We start from the raw sequence: 10,057 nt of genomic DNA, 5'->3' as shown, positions 1-10,057 counted from the left end.
AGTACAAGATTATTGGAAGCTATTGATTCAAAGATTTACAGCATCACTATGAGTTTTTAATTATGAAGATTTTGCTGCTACATGTGACTTAAATCATTAAAATAGGATTAGTTTTTAGAAAATGAAGAAGTCTTTAAAAAATCTGCAAATGTTTAAACTGAAAGATACAGAATGTAGTCTTGCTTGTACTAAAACAAGTGGTACATATTTTGATTCCTACTGAAAAAAAGTAAATAGCTAAGAAAAGGTAAGAAAAATGGTAAAGGGGAGAAATTACCAAAATTGTAGGATTTTTTTGCTCTCTGCCCAACATACTTATAATGAACAGTCTTTTTCTAGAAAACTGGAAGTTATGAAACAACACTCAATCTACATTCTGCACTAGGAAATATTCTGTAGCAAAGATAAGGATGTATTAAACTGAAGACTAAATTCAAAACTTTAAAAACACACAAGCCTGAAAGTTTTTGAGCGCTTTCTGTCCAGTAGCACATCCTTTAGTTTTGAAGTCATGGATCAAAGCCCTATTTTTGAAAGCACTAGACCAATACAGAGCAAAAATATCTGTCTTGAAAGCATATGACAAGGCAAGTAAAAGTGTAAAGGAAGAATGGAAATTTGAGGAAAAAGTAAAAAAACCCAACCCTATTAATATACATTATATTACATCAGCAGCCTAATTATTGCCAAGTAAATATAGTATAGATATTTATAGAAAAGTTTCCCCATGCAAAAAAATCATGGAATTGATAGGTTGAAAATGTACAAGAAGGCTACAGAAGCTGGCATCATAACATGGTAATTATTTTTATACTCATACAAGAAGTGTCTGCCTGACATCCCTCAGTTCTCACTGGCCTAGTTTGCGCAGCATCCCACAGCTCCAATCTGGAAGCAGCATGCCCACACTGCTGGGTTTGAACAATACTCTGGGTGAGCCCTCTTTCCTTCCCGTGTACATGAACACCTTCTCTTTCAATCTCAATTGTCGCTACCTGAAAGCTGTGTCTATCCCTCACAGGTCTCCTCATTGCTTCCAGCGTTGTTTCCAGTTCACTTGAAACTTATTTGTACCAAATATCCACAAGATCCGTTTGCTGCAATTGTAAACCTGTCTCCCAGTTTCCCTGTAAGTCTTACTCGAGGCTTTGTCAGAATACTTCTGACATGCTGACTTGGAATGACTTTTAGTCAGTGTCTGACTGAGAACCAGGGATGAAGGTGTCAGACACTGATAGCAGTGCTTTAACTGCAGATGAGAAAGGAAATATATTTGTATCATGGGGTTACTGTTGAACAAGAGGTGGGGAAAAAAAAAGACAGAAGGCATCTTCTCAGACAACCCTGAGACCAAACTGCATCATAGGTGTAAAAAGATCTTTGTATTTTCACATCCTTTGCTAAAAAACTGGTTCAGACTTTCATATTTGTTAAAACCAACATTTATATTCAATACAGTGTTATAAAGAATGCTTGGTCATTTGTCCCACAAGTATTTTTTCTGCAGTTATTTTTTCATAGCTAAAAATGGCATGATAGCCTATGTTTAACAATCACATTTTTCATTTCTTTATTAATTTGTATATGTTGAAAACCTATTTCACTGTAGAAATTCTTCCTTTATGTCCATATATAGATGAGGGTGCACTCTAAACTACTGTCTTCTAACATACATTAGTCCAATTCTTCAACTCATTCTTTTCTCCCTGTATAACAATTTAATCCTGTTCTTTATCAAGGAAGATGTTGAAATTTGTGCTATTATAAAATACTATGAGCTTGCTTCTACCTTTTGTATCTTCCTCCATGAAAATAATTAATCAACCATCAAAGTCTGGATAGTCTGTTGCTTAACTCCTCTTCAGTGCAAGCTAAAAGTACAGAGTGTGTTCTCACCCTTTCTTTAGATCAAAATTTTAGCCATATTAAGATGCTTTAACTTACATGTTTACTAATTTTCTATCAGCAGACACTTTCATTGTGTTCAGTGAGCCATAACTACAATAAATGTTTTGTTGAAGACTGGATTGACAAGATCTAGCTGCTTTGTCTCATGTAGAAATTGTTTCAAATAAATGCTGTGTATACAGATGTGTGCATAATATCATTTTATTGCAATTTACTGACGGGTCTCCAGGTCTAAACCCAGATATAGCTGAAAGCATTATTCTTTTACATTTTAAAACTGTATTTCACATGTCTCTTATTTCAGTGTTTTTATGGCAGAACATAAACCAAAACAACAGGTAAATATCACAGAATTCAGGTATGAAAAACATGCAAGTGCAATTTCATGCATCTGTATGTGTATATATGTATACATATACTTATTATATGATTCATATTTTGAAATTCATGGATCTTTTAGGATATCCAAAGAGGCAACACTTATATTGAGAGTTGCTAAAATATGTATAAATCCCTGCCTATAGCACTAACATACAGAAAATTGTGATAAGGGCAGAAAAGATGAGATTTGCTCATCTAGCTTAGAACAAGTATCCAAACAAAAAGTATCTGTAGCAAAACTGTGCTCAGAACTGTAGGCTTCTGTAAAACAACATGCAGACCATAATGCAAAAATCCCATAATAATATGATCTAAATATGATTCTGTCCAAATCCAAAACCTCTCATGAATACTGGGGGGGGGGGGGGGGAGCGTGGGGTGGGGCTGTTTTTTGGGAGTTTCTTGTCACTCAGCACCAGAGTATATGAAAATTTTTAACTGGATTTCAAGTTTGAAGCTATTTACTAATACTTGTGAACATACTAATTTTCACCAGGGCATCTTGAAGATGCCACAGTCAAACGCAGCAATGATATTTGAAAAAGACAGAATCATAGAATCATCATGGTTGGAAGAAACCTCTAAGATCATTAAGTCCAACTGTTAACACATCACTGCCAATTCCACTACTAAACAATGTCCCTAAGCAAAGTGTCTACTTGTTTTTTTCACATTTTTAGGGGTGAAACTAACCCTGGGAACACTACTCCATTGCTTGACAACTCTTTCAGTGAATAAGTGAATAATTTCCATAATATTCAGCCTAAACTTTCCCTGGTGCAATTTGAGGCTATTTCCTCTTGTTCTATCACTTGTTACCTGGAAGAAGAGGCCAACTCCCACCTGGCCTACACCCTTCTTTCAGGTAGTTGCAGAGAGCCATAAGGTCTCCTCTGAATCTTCTTTTCTCCATACTAAATGGCTCCAGCTCCTTCAGCCATTCTTCCTAGGACTTGTGATCCTCCACCAGCTCCACTGCCCTTCTCTGGACACACTCCAGCCCCTCAATGTCCTTCTGGTAGTGAGGGGACCGGAATTGGACACAGCACTCGAGGTGTGCCCTCACCAGTGGCAAGCACAGAGGGACAATCCCTGCCCTGGTCCTGCTAGCTGATCCAGGGCAGGATGCCATTGCCTTCTTGTCCACCTGGGCACAGCTGGCTCTTGTTCAGCCACTGTCACCAGCACCCCCAGGCTCTGTTCTACTGGGCAGCTCTCCAGCCACTCTGCCCCAACCCTGTACTGTTGATGGGCTTGTTGATACAGTGGAGCTTTTGGGATCTTGAAATAAAGTATTTTTAACTTTAGATTTCCCAATGTTGCTTCTGTTTAAATACTTCACTTAGTAAGTGAGCAGACATCAGCTTGGATTCAGACGATAAATTAAAATGTGTTATGTAATAGTTGGAGAAAACACAATAGCAATAACCCACTTACTATATTATTTCCTGCTTCTATAGATACTAAAGAACAGTATTTTTTACTTTCAAACTCTTTCATCTTCTGTCTTTTCTAAATTTAAGCTCAGTTTTATGGCACAGCATAAGTAAAAAAAAGTACTATGTTCCTCATTCATCAAAGTATTGAACATGGATTTATATCAGCAGTTTCATTCAAGTCTATGGGTTTATGACAATGTTTAAAAAGAAATATATATACATACATGTGTGTTTCTGTTTAAGTCAGTATCTTCTGTCAATTAAGTTATGAAAACTCTGCTAAGCACTGCTCCTATTACAAACAAAGAAAAATTGTTCGGGTTTGCTTTTTTTCTTTCAGGGAAAGTGGGCATGGGAGGAAATCTCAACTTTGCTCTTGTACGTGTGACTCCATGAATATGATCATTTTCTTGGTATCTCTGCAATAGTTTCAAAATCAAGTGAACAGAGTAAAAAAGTAATTTATCCATAGGCACTGAACAATGGCTTACAAACCCATTCTTCCAAAAGGAAACTTTAATTTCCACTTTTTAGCTCCTGGTTGCAGTTATTTGAGGAGGGGGGTGTCTATTTATATAGACATAGATATTTTCTTCTTAGATATTTTAAATTAGACACAATATATAAAATTTCACAGATTGAAAAACTAAATTTTCTGAAATTTGGTGTTTCTTTGCACATTTAATGTGAAGCAAGACATGAACAGCATAAGATTAATTCAGTATGAGAGATTGTTTAGTACTGCCCTTCACTGCCAGGGATAGAAGCCATCAATTCTAGCCCATCCTGCCAAACAATGAAATTTTCTAACAGTTGGTCAGAAAATTAGGTGAAAGGAGACAATGATCTCAGTTTTGGCTCCTAAAGGCAAGGAACAAGCAAAAGCAAAGCTCTTACTTGCAAGTAGACTTGGTGAATAAAGAGGGCAGAATAAGGATGAAAATTAAACCACTAGAATATTCTTTTAAGTGATCCTTTAAAAACTTGAACACAGAGCAAGGGTATGGAAGTTTGCACCACCAATTCTTTTATCATATTTATAGACACTGATTTGACTGAAGCAATCTACCAGTAGATCAATGACAGCCAAGCCAGACTTGGAAGATAGGTGATACCATAAGCAATAGTTTAACACCTGCCTTCTACGTGGTTCACTAACATCAGTTTTTTAAAGGATCACAAACCCGAAGATGTCACACCACAGCTTACAAGATGCAGACAAAACAGAGGAATTGTTAAAGTGCACCCCAAGGATATGTTCAGACACAGAGCAAGAAATTACTAACATTTATATGATGCTTTAGCTATTCTCATACCTGAAATAATCCTAGAGATAATTATAAGAGAAGAGATTTAAATAATCATTTCCCTCCCACACTTTCTAATCTGTTTTGACTGAGATCTTCTTTACAGACACTTGAGTGCTCTCTGATTGGACAAAATCTAGCTGACCTTAATGTGAACCTTTAATATTTTATTGGAATATAAACAGTAATATTCTAAATTACTTTTACATAGCTATGTATCATAATGCTATTTAACTTATCAACTCTCTGTACTTACCTCTGCCCTACCTAAACCTAGATTAATTTCACCACAATTTCAGTATGATATCTGACATGTCTTTTTCACATAAATATAATAAAATTATAAAATTTTACCACAAAACAAATAAAATAATAGGCTTATTTTTAAACATATGAATTTTTTATATAAATTAGTAAAGACTACTTTGTTTTTATGAAGTTAGCATATCTCTAAAAGCAAAACTTTTTTTAGTTTGCAGAGAAAATGAACACATTATCTATGGAGTATATACATTTTGGAACATATTCTGAAAAGCATTGATAATGATCCAGATTTTCAGAGGATAAATTGCCAATTGCTTCTCACCTGCAAAAAAAAAAATTATCATTGACACCAAAAGTGATTCATGAAGACAGCATTTCACTGTGATAAATAAATAAATGAAATATACACTGGTCACGATTATAAAAAGCAAAGTGATAAAAAAAAGATAATTAAAAAGAAAACTCAATGAAGAGTTTATCAATGAAGATAAAAGAAAATCCCAGTACAAAAAACCTAATCAGTGCTTTAGCTTGACTTAGTATAAATCTAAGATGGGCTTCTTCAAGTCTAAACACCATAAGAAAAAACAATAAAAGGTGGAGCTTGTGGTTTTTCCTCTTGGTGAATATCTTGTGTTCCTTTTATAAATTCCCAAGCCGCACAAGAGAAAGAGTTTCTCTTACTCCCCTATGGCAGCTAAATTTAGAATTTACTTGTACAGAATTAAGTACCTGAAGTTCCTTATGCAGTCCCTATCATCCCCATATTTTTATGTTAGCAAAATACAAAGGGTCTTATGAATATTTTTTTGCCATGCACCCAATTACACCTGAGCATTGGGTGGAGCTCACATAATGACTTTATTAAATTTATTATCAGATATTATTGTTTCTTACTTTCAGCAGCATTTCTATTTGTACCCACTCCAAACCACTGTGCATTCACAAGTTTAATGCCAATTCTCCTCCAAGAGGTTCCACTTTCTGATCCAAAGCCTTTTTGATAGAGCCCAGCTGTATAGCCTCATATGAGAAAATTACTTCGTTAAACAGAAGAACTTGGTCAAAGACCACAGAAAACAGAAAAAAGGCAACCATTAGGTCTCACGTGGGAGTTTCTGAGCTTTGATGCTTATCCTACAGGGTTTTTAGACCTAGCTAGATAATGGATATATCCTGTTAGGACGGTTTCTTTGCAAACCAGAAAAAATAGAATACCATGCAACAGTAAAAAAATTAAATAAGAAAGATGCAAGCATAATTTTTAAGCTTGTCACTGGAAAGAACAGAAAAAGAAAAACCTGAAATAGTACTGAATAATGAAAAGAATCCATAGATTTCAGCCAAACTCTCCATGGAGCACATCAGTGTTGTGGCACTGCACGCTGCCAGTTACTTGACTTTTAGCACACTCTCCCAAAGGCTTCTGTTCAGACTCCCAGGTTGTGGCTGCCATATTATGTTTTAGGGGTATATCACAGCAATCAATCTTTCTTAAGGAATTTAAGTGAGGTGATATTGCAAAAGAATCCCAAGTATGGCAGCATTATGCATTCTTTTGGTCGAACAAGTATTTTTTAATAAAAATCCTGTAATTAAAATGTAAACTCCAGTGACATGAAATAGTCAAGTTACTTCAGTTCTATTGCAGATACTATAGAAAAGGCCAAGAGTTTAGGCTTTTTATCTGTGTGGAAAGGAAAGTTTATTTATTATGAAATAATTTCTTTTAGAAGTACAGTATTATCATTGGTACATCATCAGTGTTGTTCTAAGAGATAAAATACAGTACCTAACCAGTGTGCCTATACTTCAGACACTAGGAAATCAGATTAATTTCATGCAAACAGAGGGGCAAGTATGTTACTGTTCTTGCATTAAAAGACTTTGCCTCCCCCAGCAGTTTTTTACATTATAACTGAAATCTGGTGATTAAACGAGATAATAAAAGATTCCTTGATTTACAATTCCATCCTCTGATTTTTGGTCTTTTCACAGCTTGAAATGCTTTTTTTGGCATTTAGATTACTCTAAATCATCTTCCACAAGTTCCAGTTATAGTAACATCTGTCAGGATTTTTTTGGGCAGCCAAAATTGTCATAGCAGCATGTATTGCTTTAAGCACTAAAAACATCAGACACGTCTTTTAATGGACTAGTAGAAAGTGGTGGCTTCATTGAAAAACACCTCACAAACACAGACTGTACAATGTAGCGACAGCAAATAATGGTACCTTCTTTCCAAAAGGTTCCATCCTTTGGTTCTTCCACTGTGGGAAATTGATCATGTGTCCATCATCACAGGTATGTTCTGAGGTTGTAAGATAGCTTTTATGATAGCCTTCATATTCCAAATCATATTTAAAGTATTTTAAAAACCTAATAGTAATGCACTAAGCTACAAAAAGGGGTGATATAGGAGAGGAGCTAATTTTCCAAATGTAATTTAGAATATTGCCACTATTTCCCTTGTTATGCAATAATGAATTTTATAATACAATAAATCAAGTAGACAAGCATTGAATAACATGGATAAAGTACATAATCTTTTTGGTGATCATCTCTCTAGTTATGTAGTGGATAAAAATAATTTTAAAAATTATTAATTCAGTAAATATTTCAGTAAGATATTTTAAATTTGAAAAACTGATGATAAAATAAAGTATACTTTTGAATTAACAGCAAAACATATTAACTTACTGGGTACTGCTCAGTAGTTTAGTGTTCTGTGTTTGCACAAAAAAAACTGTTTTCTCTTGCTCAGAGAAAAATTTCCCTGAGCAACAGAACAGCTTTCAAAGCGTCCTACTAATATCAGTTTCCTGCAACTTCAAGCATTCCTTGTCTCCAGAAACACTGATTTCTACAGATTACTTGTTTCAGACAAGTTTATACAGCAAAAAAAACCAAACCACCTGTCAAAAATGTAGTCTGCAAAAGGTGTACATTTAGTTTCAAATGTTGTATTTAATACATGAAAACTTCAAATGGTACTCTAGAGACAATTTTGAAAAAAAGAAGAAAGAAAATGGTCCTTGTAAAATGGTAAGAATACACTTTCCAGTGAACTGTGGTGATCAGTTTAGATCCCTGGGTTGCAAACCCAACCTAATACTTCCGGTAGTACTTTGAGAAATGTGATTACTTCTTTCTGTAAAGGAATTTAATGAAATTACTATTTATGAAAAAAGGTACACCAGCTGAATACTCAGCTGCAAGATCAGCTGATATAAATTGCATCCTTGTTACAACTGGCTTTCATGACTTTATCTCACTTAGAAGGTCATTCTATAGCCAGGTAATTCTCAATGTCATATTGGATCCCAAGTGTGATTTAAGAGAACAAATGATTAGCCTCAAGGACTGAAAAGATCTTCAGTTTAGGTGAATTAAAAACTGTAGTCCAAAATGTAGATATAAGACAAATTTAAGCTACTCCAAAGTTAGATGAGACAGGATTTATGGGTTGCTTTTGGTCTTAACTCTCCAAATTTCACCTAATCTGTGAAGTAGTTACTGCAGCCCTTCCCCAGAGTTTTCTGTTGAAATGTGCTTTGATGGAGCAGTATTCTACTCTTCATCCATAAAACATTTCATCTTCAAAACTACATCAGCATCTAGTCCTTGGGTTACAGTAAATCCCAAATGTATCTACAAACATCTCTACATGCATATGACAGTATGCAAATGATACACTTTTCATTAAAGAATAGCCATTTCTTTTTCAACAATATCAGTTTATCTCTATCTACAGTCATGTATCAACTTAGAATTTAAAAAGTAAATGCTGAGGATTCCCCATGGCCACAGCTCTCCTTCCCTCTGTGGAAATCTGTTTCTAAAATAACTCACATTCAATTACACAGGTCACTTGTGATAGTAGCTTTTCTTGGTGTTCCTGAAGAAAAGTCTGCAGTATTTGAACCATGAAAAATTATGCACAGTGTTTCATTTTAAAGATGTGCCAGATTAACAGAAGGTAATTAGGGTAGACTGTGAATGGTACCAGCTGCTTATTTGCAAATGCTACAGACACCATTTATTTTTGCTTAGAATTTCTATTAAGTGCTTTCCTAACAACTATTGTAGCTTATTTTTTGTTATGTCATCCCCAAGACAATAGTCCTTACTGGTTGGTTTTTCTTGCACCAGTTAAACTCATTCCTTCTATTACATTCACAACTGCAACTCTTTTCCTACCATTTTATGTAAGCAAAGGAGAAACATGAAACACTGAGAGAAGGTTTAAGATGACTCTTTTCTTTGTAATATTCTCCCAGTTTCGAAACCTGCTCAATTCCAGTATTATTAAATCCAACTAAGTTGAATATTAACAAAACTACATGACAATATAAATCAGTAAGAAGCTTATAGTGAGTAGTGTTTTGGAGGGAGGACTCCACAGGCAGCCCCTCCTCCTAACCGACACACATCATTGATTTTATTTGTACAACTACTTTGAAGTTACTATTTTGGTATTAGTTTGGGGGTTAGAAACTAGCACATAACCAGAATGATAATGTAAGGCACTGTACTTTCCGTATAGCTACGTGCACAAAAGATGAAAACTGGATCATTTTGAGAACTTTCTCTGGAAATGATATAGTTTTGCACAAAGTGAATTTTCCTGACTCAAATTAGACGTATTAATAATAAAAGATTCTATTTGACTACATCTTGAAGATGCTACAACCTTGACTACATCTAACAATACAGACCACATCAACAAAAGCTTTTGAATAGCAGCATCTTTTAGGT

The sequence above is a fragment of the Passer montanus genome, unplaced genomic scaffold (assembly GCF_014805655.1).
Source record: "Passer montanus isolate IOZ18808 unplaced genomic scaffold, ASM1480565v1 scaffold14, whole genome shotgun sequence".
Taxonomy (NCBI): Eukaryota; Metazoa; Chordata; class Aves; order Passeriformes; family Passeridae; genus Passer; species Passer montanus.
Note: the sequence above shows the minus strand (reverse complement) of the source record.